This window comes from Schistocerca gregaria, chromosome X, assembly GCF_023897955.1.
Source record: "Schistocerca gregaria isolate iqSchGreg1 chromosome X, iqSchGreg1.2, whole genome shotgun sequence".
In the NCBI taxonomy this organism is placed as follows: domain Eukaryota; kingdom Metazoa; phylum Arthropoda; class Insecta; order Orthoptera; family Acrididae; genus Schistocerca; species Schistocerca gregaria.
In genome coordinates, this window is record NC_064931.1 from 373484690 (window position 1) to 373498923 (window position 14234).

Sequence of the window (14234 nt, forward strand, 5' to 3'; positions counted from 1 at the left end):
CAATTACAAATTGGTAAAATTCTGAACTATTCCATTTTGGATATTAACATAAAAGACTGGTCAGTTAAAAGGGACAAAGATGTGGTAGAGAAGTATGTTCATTTAACTAAGACGTGTATAACCAGCAAATAGCAAAATCATCGGTACAGTCTTATGGGAGAGCAGTTTTTATGTGCATGTGGATTCCCAAAGTTTGCCAAAAAGTCTGTAGAAAGTGAAATATTTAATAAACTAACAGGTTATTTTAGTGAAATTATACATTCTTGGAAAGAAAAAAATCAGGGCCACAAAACTGAGGCACTGAGTTTCGGAAAGAATGATGTCTTAATATTGAAACTTTCTGGAACACACAAATTTTATATACAAATAGGTTTCAGAGTATTAAGTTTTTGGTGAAAAGTGAAATGTTTGTTGAAAAGTGAAGAATGATAGATTTAAATGAGTGATATCAATCTTGAAACAAACTGTACTGAAATTGGATGTGTACGTGATGTACAGATGTAGTAGGTCATGAACACATCTACAGATAAAATGTTTCTGTAAGAATCAGATATACTATTGCCATCAGCAATCAGTATGAAGTTAGTCATTTCATGAACTATCACATACACACTACTAACAAAACCAGAGAAAGAAAGCATTACTGACATTAGGAGTGGTATAAGAACAAGTAGGATAATCCCATGTTACTGTTACAGGATTTCATTTCTACCTAGCTATAAGGAATTATGTATTCCATTACGCATGAGACAGGTGGGGAGTCACTTGTGCGTGGAGGAGGCACCTCTTGCTGAAAATGTAGGGGTGGTGGTGTGTCTTCATCTGTTCTCTGGCCTGCAGGTGTGTGCACTCATATGCTTTTATCTCTGAGGCAGTTATTTCTGATGTTTTGCACAAATACTACTTCCAGTGCCTTGATATTTTCACTTGTACATACAGGGGTGATGAAAAAAAAAATGTGAACACCACAAACGCAAAACGTTACTGTACCTAATAAGGCGTAGGAAAACTGTTAGCATGCAAAAGAGCACCCCGTTGTCCCTGAATTGATAAATTCAACTCCTGTATGATGTACCTTATACCATTTTTTCTGCAAAATGGTGTCTGTTTCACATAATGATGGTAGAGTTGTCTAGCGATCATGCACCCTTCTCCTTTTTCCCAAAGTAGACCACAAAGCCTCAATAATATTAAAATCTGGTACTGGTGGCTGGGACGATTCATCCTAGTGCTTACAAAACCAGTCCCAGACAATGCGAGTAATGTGAACATAGTCCCTGTTGTCTAGGAGCAAAGCGTTACCATTGGGTAACAATCAATCACTGTACTGTGGAACAGATGTTATCAGCCAGGATGGTCACTTAATTCTTGGCTGTAATGTGACCTTGCAGAGTAACCATGGAGCCCATGGAATATCATTATATGGCTGCCCAAATAATCACCAAATCCTCAGTGTTTCACTCTTGGCACCTAAACTCGTCCAGGAGTTGGAAACAGTATAAAAGAAGACTCATCCAATCAAATGACATTCTTCCATTGTTCCATAGTCTAGGCTTCATGACTTTTGCATTCTGTTTTCCAGTTACAGGCATTTGCATCGCTGGTGAGTGGTTTTGGAATCCCAGCTCATCCTGCCATTCTTGGTCCAAAGTATGTCAGAGCACCAAACAGGGCAAAACCTAGAAATCCTCCTTTTTAACGTCAGTTGGGCGTCAGTCCATTTTCCCAACTCGTGGCGAGAAGCAGTGTGAATACAACTTTTAAAACCCAGGAAGAATCACACATACCTTGTTAATTATTGTAGTGTTGCCCTCATTAGCTGGGTGGACAAGGCGTTGGAGTTGAGGATGTTAGAATCCAGGCAGGTCCTGAGTCACTCTCTTTGTGGGTTGAGGAAGTATCACTTTACCTTTGATAACATTGCTCTCCTGGAGGCGCCCACACAACAGGCTCTCTGGTGCTGCTATCACCTCCTGGGTATATTTATGATGCTGAGAAGGCCTGTAATAGTAGCTTGAAATGTCATCCTCAGGAATTTATATGAATGGGGTTTTTGAAGGTTCCTTCCTCTCACCATGCTAATTTTGCTGTTGAGTCAGTGACATCCTCTCTAATATCTTTGAGCACCTGTTTCTAGATAGTTCTGGTGTATAACACTTCGGTGACCAAGTCCAAGCGTAACTTGAGCCACAACAAAGGAGCATATCTCGTGCTCCAGTTTTCATGTTGCAGGAACCACCTATCATTTGAAACCTGGACTGCTTTCATATCTGAGTAATCTACAGATGTGTTGCTATCTGTCCTGTGACAGGTGCTGCCTTCTGTTGTCAATTTCTGTAATTGATTTGAAAGAGGAATTAGTGATTCTAAGAGCTGCTATCACAACTGATAGCCATTGCGTGCCCGCATCATTGTGAATTTCGTGTATTTACTTGTTAGTTTTTGCAGTTTGCTATAGTTTGTCTACAAATATGTCACATTTGAGTGAGCAAGACGTTTTGGAAGCTCAAGAGGAAGAATTCAATGATTTAGCAACAGAGGGAGAAACATCAAGATGGGATCAGCCTGAAGAAGATTCATATTCATGTAAGCTGCAGTTTGCTACAATTTTTCATCACTAATATTGTTACTACATATACTGCTGCCGTAAATGGATTTTGATTGTATTTTATTTGTCTTAATCTTTTTTTTACAGAGGATTCTAAAGACAAAGGAGCATCCAGCATGGGTTTCCAAGATTGTTTGGAGAAGATGAGACAGTTTTATTGCAAAATAAACAGGAAAAAAAACCCCAAGCTTGTATTGTCATGATTGTAATGTACCTCTGTGTATGGCAGAATGCTTCAGACAACTTCAGGCAAAAGCCAGTAATGTGCAAAATAAAGAACTAATCTCTCACTGCTTTTTGGAAGGATGATTGTACTTTCTGTCACAATTATTGTTAAATTTTTGTTATGTCAAAGAACTAAACTAATAAGAAAAATAAACATTTAAATTTGGCGTCTTTTAGTATGTATTACCCTTTATGATGTGTTAAACGCAAATATGCCTGTAGCATTTAAAAAAGTGACATAAAGGTCTGACCATCAGGACTCACAATTTTTATTAGTAGCTGGAGCACAAAGCGTAATTAATTTTGTGTCCCTTATCCACATTGTATTTTAGTATGAATGCTAAAGATGTTGCAGTTGTGCGTCCACACCAATCATCTCCTTCGCACTTCTCTGTTAGCACTACATGTGGTGGCAGGTAATGTCTTCCAGGCATTCACCAAACCCAAACCCTTTCATCGGACTGCCACTAGGTGTAATGTGATTCATTATTTGAAATCACTCTCCTCGACTATCGTGTGCCATCCTCTTTAGCTCCCTACACACAGTCATTGTGCTGGCTGGACTGCTGCTAGCACTTTGTTAGTCATGAGTGAGTCCGTCTGCTGATTTTATGTGATTGTTTACAGCCACTCCGTGCAAAGCTGAATGGTTTCTATCTACCAGTACATGATATTGGTGTGGTCTTGGTTTAGTTGTAGTTGATCCTCAACATTCTCCCTTCACAGTCGTATCACCAACAGTCAACTTGTGCAGCTTTAGAACGGTTGAAATGTTGCTGATTTTTTTTTTTTTTTTTTTTTTTTTTTTATACACAGGTGACATCCAATGACTGGTCCATGTTGGAAGTCACTTTGGCGTGCTGGCCGATATGTTCCACTGTTTCTACTTCTCTACAGACAACACAATATTCCCCACCATCATTCATACTGATTGGTCCACCTCTCTTAACAGAGCAAGGTGGCACAGCGGTTAGCACCCTGGACTTGTATTTGTATGATGGTTTAAATCCTATCCAGCCCTCCCGATGTAAGTTTTCCATGATTTCTGTAAACTGTTCCAGGCAAATACTGGGACGGTTCCTTTGAAAGAATATGGCTGATTCATTCCCCATCCTGGGAGTTCCTGGCGGTCTCACTGTACTGCCATGCATAAGTAGACCTGGATTAGATCAGATTTAATCTCATTCCACTTGATCCATAGTGTGGAGGTCCTCCAGGATGCAGAACATGTAACAAAAACAATAATACATGTAATTCTATGTACCTATAACTGTGTTCATTCACTAGTTAATGAATACATTATGGACAGAATGCCTGAAAAAGTTGAAAAAATTCCAATTTCAGTAGCTTCCTGTAAAGCATAAGAGCCACTCACAGGCTATCAAGACAAGGATTAAGGCAGCCAGTACCAATTACTTGGTGCCTTGCTAATCCTTCATATTAGAAAATTTCTATAGAGATCTATATTTACAAATGGTAGTGAGACTTCATTACTGTCAAAGGTAAATTATTTGAAAACAAAGTGTTTCACTGAATCTTTGAGATATTGACAGTCAGTGTTCAAAGAAGTAGTACACTACTGGCCATTATAATTGCTACACCTAGAAGAAATGCAGATGATAAACAGGTATTCATTGGACAAATATATTATACTAGAACTGACATGTGATTACATTTTCACGCAATTTGGGTGCATAGATCCTCAGAAATCAGTACCCAGATCAACCACCTCTGGCCGTAATAACGGCCTTGATACACCTGGGCATTGAGTCAAACAGAGCTTGGATGGCGTGTACAGCTACAGCTGCCCATGCAGCTTCAACACGATACCACAGTTCATCAAGAGTAGTGACTGGCGTATTGTGACGAGCCAGTTGCTCGGCCGCCATTGATCAGACGTTTTCAATTGGTGAGAAATCTGGCAAATGTGCTGGCCAGGGCAGCAGTCGAACATTTTCTGTATCCAGAACATACCCTTCAGGACCTGCAACACGTGGTCGTTCATTATCTTGCTGAAATGTAGGGTTTCGCAGGGATCGAATGAAGGGTAGAGCCAAGAGGTGTAACACATATGAAATGTAACGTCCACTGTTCAAAGTGCTGTCAATGCGAACACCAGGTGGCAGAGACGTGTAACCAATGGCGCCCCATACCATCACGCCGGGTGATACGACAGTATGGCGATGACGAGTACATGCTTCCAATGTGCGTTCATCGCGATGTCACCAAACACAGATGTGACCATCATGATGCTGTAAACAAAACCTGGATTCATCTGAAAAAATGAAGTTTTGCCATTTGTGCATCCAGGTTTGTCGTTGAGTACACCATCGCAGGCGCTCCTCTCTGTGATGCAGCGTCAAGGGTAACAGCAGCCATGGTCTCCGAGGTGATAGTCCATGCTACTGCAAATGTCGTCGAACTGTTTGTGCAGATGGTTGTTGTCTTGCAAACGTCCCCACCTGTTGACTCAGGGATTGGGACGTACTACACAATCCATTACAACCATGCAGATAAGATGCCTGTTGTCTTGACTGCTAGTGATACGAGGCTGGTGGGATCCAGCACGGTGTTCCTTATTACCCTCCTGAAGCCACTGATTCCATATTCTGCTAACAGTCATTGGATCTCGACCAATGCGAGCAGCAGTGTTGCGATACGATAAACCGCAATCGCGATAGGCTACAATCCGACCTTTATCAAAGTCGGAAACATGATGGTACGCATTTCTCCTCCTTACACCAGGCACCACAACAATGTTTCACCAGGCAATGCCGGTCAACTGCTGTTTGTGTTTGAGAAATCGGTTGGAAACTTTCCTCATGTCAGCATGTTGTAGGTGTCGCCACCGGTGCCAGCCTTATGTGAATGGTCTGAAAAGCTAACCATTTGCACATCACAGCATCTTCTTCCTGTCGGTTAAATTTTGCATCTGTAGCACTTCATCTTCGTGGTGTAGAAATTTTAATGGCCACTAGTGTATACCCACACAGGCATCCCAGAGCTTTACAATAATCTGGTGCAGAAGTTTGACTGATGGTGCACACAGTGGATAGTTCACATAATGAGAGTGGAACACAACAGTCCCATCAGTAACATCTGGAAGGATGAACTTAAGAGTCTCTTATTGGATTGAAGGTTTCACCAATGTTTTATAAATTTTCCACAAGTGAGTTTTACTGGAGACTGATGAGTTCTAAAGCTGGCCAAAAATTACAGCACTGAAAAAGAAAAAAGATGAAAACTAACATGAAAATATGAGGATCAGTTTTCCACCACTATTGAGTTCTAGTGGAATATGAAAGTGGTAATTTCAGCTTACCAAACACAGAACTTTATACACATATTCATTTGAGAGCTAGATACAATATTTGAGGTGCTATGCCTTAACTTTATCACTGTTGCTCTATGTCATAATTAGTCAAAGAGAATACTGCTCATTTTTATGACAAAATGTGGCAGATGGAATATATCCCTGACTCATGAAAGGAGAAAATTTTAGTCTGCTCTTAAAAGTTAAAATGACTCACAAAATCCCATTGCTTAAATACAATAATAAGCCATTTTATTGCTAATCAATTTTGTTTTGAATCACTAAATTAAAGAATCCCACACAAACATTGCAAACAAGTCAGAAATGTTATTGGCCGTGTAGCCTCACCAGCCTATTACTCTGTTTCCATCACTGCCACAGGGAGACAGGTCACTATTACCAATTGCTGCCACACATCGGATTATTAAGTTCACCAAAACTCACCACCAGTAAACAAAAACCACTTCAAACTACATTCATACAGTACTATATTACAGCTATTAATTACGGATGTCAGAACACCACTAGAACTCAATAGTGGTGGAAAACTGATCCTCATGTTTTCATGTTAGTTTTCATCTTTTACTTTTTCAGTGCTGTAATTTTTGGCCAGCTTTAGAACTCATCAGTCTTCAGTAAAACTCACTTGCGGAAAATTTATAAAACATTTTTGAAACCTTCAAGCCAATAAGTGTTTGACTGGTTAGGAGGCAACTATCATTTTCGATAACACTGACATAATTTCACCTACTGGTGTAGGCTAAGCATTTTTTTTTTAAATTCTCTTCCATGCCACCATTATCATCTGGAATTCCATAACTAGATGCTGGATCAATACCAATTCACCAAGTGACCAATCTAGATCAGTTAGTAGGCCATGCTGCTAGTGACAGACTGTTGACCAGTCACATCATTCTCAGGTAATTTCCTCTAGTTTAGTGTTGCTGTTACACTTTGGATCTATTGAAAATGGAAGGTATTTTCCAGTTTAATTTAAAACTCCTGTTAGCCCATCAGGCTAGGTTGTGCAGTGGTTAGCACAGTGGACTCTCATTCAGTAGGACAGTGGTTCAAATCCCCACTGAACCATCCAGATTCACGTATTCTTTGTTCTCTCTAGTTCACTTAAGGCAAATGCCAGGACTCTTCCTTTGAAAGGGCATGGCAAATTTCCTTCTTGAATCCAAGCTGATGGTCCATCTATAATGACCTTACTGTCACAAGGATGTTAAACTGTAATTTTCTTTCCTTCTTAAATGTTGCTAAGAATGCTTCCTCATTTTACGAGTAATCTGAGCCAGCAAGGAGCATTTCTCTGAGTTGTGTATGATTTCATCAACATAATCTGATGTTACTAGTTGTTTCTGCCTAGAGGCAGCTTGTTCAAAGATTGCTCAAAGATTGCTTGCCGAAATAATAAGTGTTTCAAGTGTCCCCACCAGCGCACCATATGTCTCATTTGGTAGTAATCCTTTTGCATGTCCTGCACAGGTATGCTGGATAGGGGCATGGATGAGACCATGAGATATTCTGAAGGTACTTCATGAATTTCATGTTTCATGTATCCTACATTCAACTTTGTGCTACACAAAAAGCAAGTTATTAGCCATAGGCAATAAAGAATGCAAATTTTCTGAAGAGTTCTTCTTCTCCCGGTTATAAATTATCCCATCGAATATCAATTGCGTTTTTTTTTTTTTTTTTTCCTGGTACACAGAGCAGTGTGAGTTATATTGGGGAGATGGATAATCTCCATGTGACCCGCATTTATTTTGCTGTTTCCTCTCCGTTTATTGCTCTGCTCATCAAATGAAAACAAGACGGATTTCTGTGGCCGGGAGCTATCAAGTGAATTAAAATACATTGACATGAGTAAGGAAGGCTAAAATGTGTTATTAGTTTCAGATTTTATTTTGTTTCCAACTTTCTGACAGTCAAGCATTATTTGCCTTGCAGAACAGTGAAGTTATTTTTGTCGATTTGCTAAAGAAATTTTCCGCTGGGGCAGTCAATTTATTTGAAACAAAGTGTTTAATTCCAAACTATTGACTAGTTTCAACTATTCGTTGCATTTCAGAAGTGCATGTTTTCATCTTCTAGCATGTATGGCATTATGCCATAATGAAGAACCAAACATGATATAATACAGTGCCGGTACTCAAGAAAATTTACATCTGAATCTGGACATACGAATTTGCACTTTAAGCCAAATTTCACATTTTAGTATGGTTCACGAAATTCCAATGCTCTTGGAGTGTCCTCTGATGTCTTGTTTCTTTTATGACATAATGTAAGATCTTTTAATATTTTACACCTACGAACATACGGGCTTCCTGCATCATTGTAGCTGCGCAAGCACGGTGACGCCTGTTTCTGGCGCTGTCTGGCAACTACTGAAACGAACATATTTCTAACAGGTCAAGGGAAAATATTGCAAATGGTTGTTTGAAAAGAGTTACTTTCAAAGTAGATTTCCTTTTATTCAAGATGAACTATGTGCAAGAATGTACGATAAATTTCTTAAATCATAGAGCATTTGACTCTCATTTGGAAAGCAAGTTTGGATGCACATTTCGAAAAATTTTGAGCTCAGAAGATCAGACATTTATCTCTTTATTAAAAATTTTACTGACATTTGTGTGATGTACCTTAAAGTGTAACACACACAAAAAATATCAACATTGTATGTGAAAGCTTAGCTTCTCTTGCAGCTTATTAATCTTAGAGACCAATATTATATGTGAAAGCTTTGCTTTTCATGTAGTAATGCTGTGTAAATTAATTTAAACCATTAACTTTTGCTATTTGTGTGTACGCACTACTTAACAGTGATATTGCTATTGGCTGACTACATCATGTGTCGTATGCTAGAATATCTGTTGTCATTGGCTGGCGAGATCATGTGACGAGCTATGATTGGCTACAAAAGCACATTGCAATCTCGATTTCAATGTTTTGGAAAGTAACATGCGGCATTTGGTGGAATTTAAATTTACACTTTCATAATACGAAAATATGCAGCGTACATTACTGAGTTTGGTTTTCTAAAGGTCCGGGAAGTTCTACTCTGGTGTATAAAACCATAACCATTCAAAGGATTGATAAGTTTTACAGTTCTGAGGAAAAGTATACTGTCACTTAACATGGAGAAAGTGTATTTTCACCTGGGAGAGAGTGTATTTTCACCCGGGAGAGAGTGTATTTTCACCCGGAAGAAAGTGTAATTTTAACTGGGAAATCCGGAGAAAATCCGGGATTTTTTTCTTGTCCACATATACGCCCTGTTGTATTTTAGTAGAAGATATTTGAACTTCAAAGGGGTGATTTGAAATATTGTTTTGGCACTCCAGTATGTTAAATTATTAATTGTATATTTACCTCTTTCTTCTGCATCAAGCCTGCTGGATCTACATAGACTACTGATTTTTTTCTTGTCCACATATACGCCCTGTTGTATTTTAGTAGAAGATATTTGAACTTCAAAGGGGTGATTTGAAATATTGTTTTGGCACTCCAGTATGTTAAATTATTAATTGTATATTTACCTCTTTCTTCTGCATCAAGCCTGCTGGATCTACATAGACTACTGATCCCTGCATGGCTTCTTTGGGCTGCTGGATGGTGAGCAATGGTGAGCAATGGTTTCATATTGACATCTGAAAATACAGGGCCAACGTCCATGAATCATATTGGATGATAAGATTTTGGATTCACAGTGTCCTTGCTAGAGTGTTTCTAAATGTTCACAACTTCTGACACTTTCTCATGGAAAAATTTACCAACCCACAAGCACCAGTTATATATTGCACACAGAGAAGTTTAAATGTTACGCATTGTCCTGAGACTGACTTAAACCAGGATGCTATCAGGCACAAGTGCTTTGGAACTATACAGTGTAGAAGATAGAATGATAAGCTAAAACATTATGACCTCTGCCCACCTTGATGTTGGAAGCCACCTAGTGGCATTGTGGACATGTGACATGCTAAGAGAACTACGTAAGCGGAACAGACTTGGACAGGAGATCACTGTAGTGAAGGTGTGGGCTGCAAATAGGGAAATCTATTGAGATGACTGACTTTGACAAATAGCAGATTATTACTACGCAGACTGAGCAAGTATCGCACAAACAGTGAAGTTGGTAAAATGTTCACATACTACTGTTGTGAGCACCTATGGAAAGAGGTAGGAGGACAATGAAACTATCACTGGTTGGACGTCCATGACACTTCACAGAATATGATTATCTGTGACACCTATGCCAAAAGAGCACAATGCTGGTGCACGCACAAGTGGTTTGGAGCACACCGTTCATCACACTTTGTTGAACATGGAACTCAACAGCAGACCACTACTATGTGCTCACATGATGACCCAACGACATCATCAATTATGATTGCAGCGGGCATGGGGCCATCGGGATTTGACTGTTGATCAATGGAAACGAGTCAGCTCTTCGGGTGAATCAGAGTTTTGCTATAGTAGGTCAATTGTCATCTCCTTCCCGGCAGGGTCAGGGATTTTCTCTGCCTCAAGATGACTGGGTGTTGTGTGTTGTCCTTAGGTTAGTTAGGTTTAAGTAGTTCTAAGTTCTAGGGGACTGATGACCATAGATGTTAAGTCCCATAGTGCTCAGAGTCAATTGTCATCTCCAAAAACGCCATCGTCTAAGTGCATGGCAGCCTGAAACTTGCAGCACCATGGACTCTGGCTGGTGGGAGCGGTGTTATACTATGGGAGAATTCTCGTTTGGTAGTAACTGAAGACATGCTGATAGCTGCGAACCATCTGCATACCTCCACACTTGATGTCTTTCCCGACAGTGACAGTATAATCGTCCATGTCTTCTAGCCAGAAGCATGCTACAGTGGTTTGGGGAACTTTATGGTGGACTCACGTTGATGTCTCAGCAACCAAATTTCCCTGATATAAATCCTATGGAACCAACTGGGTCACTATCGGGCACCATAACCCATACACAAATCAGCGGCCTGTAATTACATGAATTGCATGACGTCTGGATGACAGTGTCTTCTGTAATGATGATATAGTCCTGCCTCGTGGATGCCTGCAATTTCGTAATGGACCACTGGATAAATAGTTGAGCTACAACAGCTTGCCACAGTGACACGTGAAGACGATAAGCAACTGCCTTGTGGAAATTAGACTAAATGATCCAGTGCTTTGACTGAGAACATTTCGAGCATGTGAATGCTCTTGACATTTCACTATAAATTGTGGAAATGTTAGAAATAATGCTGATGATTCAGAAAATTGCTGTTGAAGCATGATAATTGTGCCATGAAACAGCCTGATACAAATATCATGAACTGCAGTAGTTTTCTGTGATAAAGAGAAGTCTGTCGATTTTTAATTAAATGAAGGATGGGAAGAAGCTCAGATGTGGGCAAGTGCAAAGTCAGTTAAGTTTTGTAAAATTCGACTCTAAATTGTACAAATGAAACAAAGAATTACATGGAAAAAATCATGCACCCAATAAAGCTGAGAGGTGCGAAATTTTTTAAAAAAAGTTTGGAAGATTTATAACTGTCCATGAATGAATATGTGCCATTACTGATGGAGATCTACAAGACTTTGTAACACTGCCACAAAGGTTTTAGCAACAGTGCTATATTACTCCTCTCCAAATATGTTTTTCCAATCAACCAATCATATGTATTCCTTCAGTTGCTCATATGTATTCCTTCAGTAACATATTATAATATGGACAATGTATAATTGACATCAAGTAATGATGAACCACAAAAACTATTGTTTATTATTGCACTTGCTCGTGTACAAAAACCAGCTTGAGCTACACATAGATGAAAAGTCCTATGTGCCACAACACTGAATTTCTTCATATAGAAATTTTAGGTACATACAACTACCATGGAATGAGTAATTAAATGGAAAATAATGTCCTAGTGGGTGCAGTTTCATCCTAGTTACATAAAAACTTAGGTATCTAATCACATCTGCATATTAAGAATTAGAACGGTAAAATGAACCAGAATTTTTTTTAAAAATAGGAGCCTCCTGTGTCAATACAGTCTCCATGCTTTGTAGGCACCCTTGAAATCATGGGATGGAATGTGTGCACATAATCCTGTAGTGTGCACATAACATCAGATTTCACATTGTTCATTGTCTCAAAATGGTGTATTTTCAAAAGTGTCTTGAGCAGGGGAAACACAAATGTTCACTGGAGCAAGGTGGGGGCTGTATTAGGAGTCATGTAACATCACGGTTTGTGACCAGATAATATTTTGCTAAGAAGGTGGTGTGGCTGTATGCATTGTCTTGGTGGAGTTTCCAAGAATGAGTGATACGTGGTCAGTTTTTTTATCTTTGAGCAGTTCCACATAAAATGCAGCATTGACGGTCTGTTCAGCAGGTTGAAACTCATGGTGAACGATGATACTATTAGCACTGAGAAAGACAATGAGCATTTCCTTCAGATTTGATCTGCTCAGGAATGCCTTTTTATGGTATGGTGACAGCGAGATCTGCCATTCAGCTTTCTATTTTTCTCAGGACCATATTTGAAAACCTGTGGCTCATCTCCCATTACAACAGTGTCTAAAAAAAGTTACAAAACTTTCTACAGAATTCCATAAGCTTTTCACAAATGAGCTCTCGATTGGATATGTGAAAATCCGTTTAAATTTTCGGGATTAATTTTATCCACACTTCCTTCATTCCTTCATCCACATTGCTCGGTTACAGTTTTGCAGACATTTTTTGGGTGTATCCAGATTATGAGCTATAAGAAAAACACTCATTATGTCTATGTTCAAAAGTACATAAGAATACAGCTTCAAGAAACAAATGCAAAAGTAATGCAAGTGACAGAATGTGATGTTTAAGGAAAAAAATGCAAGTGAAGAAAACAAACAAAATTTTTTGAACTTGGTTACCACATAGAAAATACAGGAAACGAAATGGATGTAAACATCTGTCAATCACATTACACAGGTTTGTGAGAAAAACTAAACTTGTGTCTACAACAGCAAATATAATTACATACTTATAATCTCAAGAAATATTGTTACTTGTTTGATGTGGTTCAGGAATATCTACTAATGTGACATGAAAATGGTTTTGTCAATCAATTTTTCAAATGACTTTTCGTAAAAGAGAAGAAAATGCTTCTGAAGTGTGGTCTGTATTCCTAAACAAACTCATCATGATATGAAGTGTGTGTACTTAGAGAGGGCACTAATCATTAAATATTGTCATTATGAGCAACAGATCAAATAATTATATAGCCACATAGTGAGACTAATGTGATTTAAGTCCATAACATTATCAGAATGTCAGGCACTTTGGAAATTATCAAATGTATCGAGTGTACACGTAAGGTGCAATAATTTTTAAACCTATTCAAGTAAATGTTAAGATTATTAGAATGAGAAATGAGAAAATGCAGAATGGGCAAAGATAAGTTTGTGGCACACAGTTCACATGTGTTAAAAAAAGTTTCTAAATAAATTAAAAAAAATAGGAACTGTATGTGAACACTGTTTACATCACACTATTTTATTTTAATGTTTCCCTTCACTCATGGATGTTCTGCTTTGTTAAGATACTAACTGCCACTTGCTTCATAAATGAGGTGCCATAGTGGTGTTTAGCTCATGTGGTTGTGGTTACAAACACACAGACTCAGGGCCACATGTAGTGGCACTCTGTTGTGTTGTATCACAAATGGACCAGAAGATTCCACACTCACCTAGATTGGCAGCTCGTATTGCAGAGCATCATGTGTGATTAGTTCAGCAGTGGCTTTTGCACACTGCTGAATTGTCAGTTCATTTCACAGTCTATCAAGAACTGGTAGTGCTGCAGGGCCATGCTGTGGAGCACTTGTTAACTCATGATGTCACATGAGCTGACATCTTCTTATTCCAGTGAACCATTTACTTGCATTTGATGACTTGCAGTGATGTTGGTGATGCCACCATTCCAGTACTTCAGAAACTAACACACAACAGTATCACATAGAGAGAATACCTCCACTACTCATAGACTCTCATTATCAGACACATTAGTTACACACAAAATAGAGTGAAATAAAACAATATT

The 14234-nt window shown here is 38.9% G+C and overlaps 1 protein-coding gene across 19 annotated transcripts in view; it reads left to right on the forward strand.

Annotated features, from left to right (window-relative positions):
- Nucleotides 1-14234, forward strand: part of LOC126299135 (uncharacterized) — a 450753-nt gene that overhangs the window by 55006 nt on the left and 381513 nt on the right. The window lies entirely within an intron of this gene.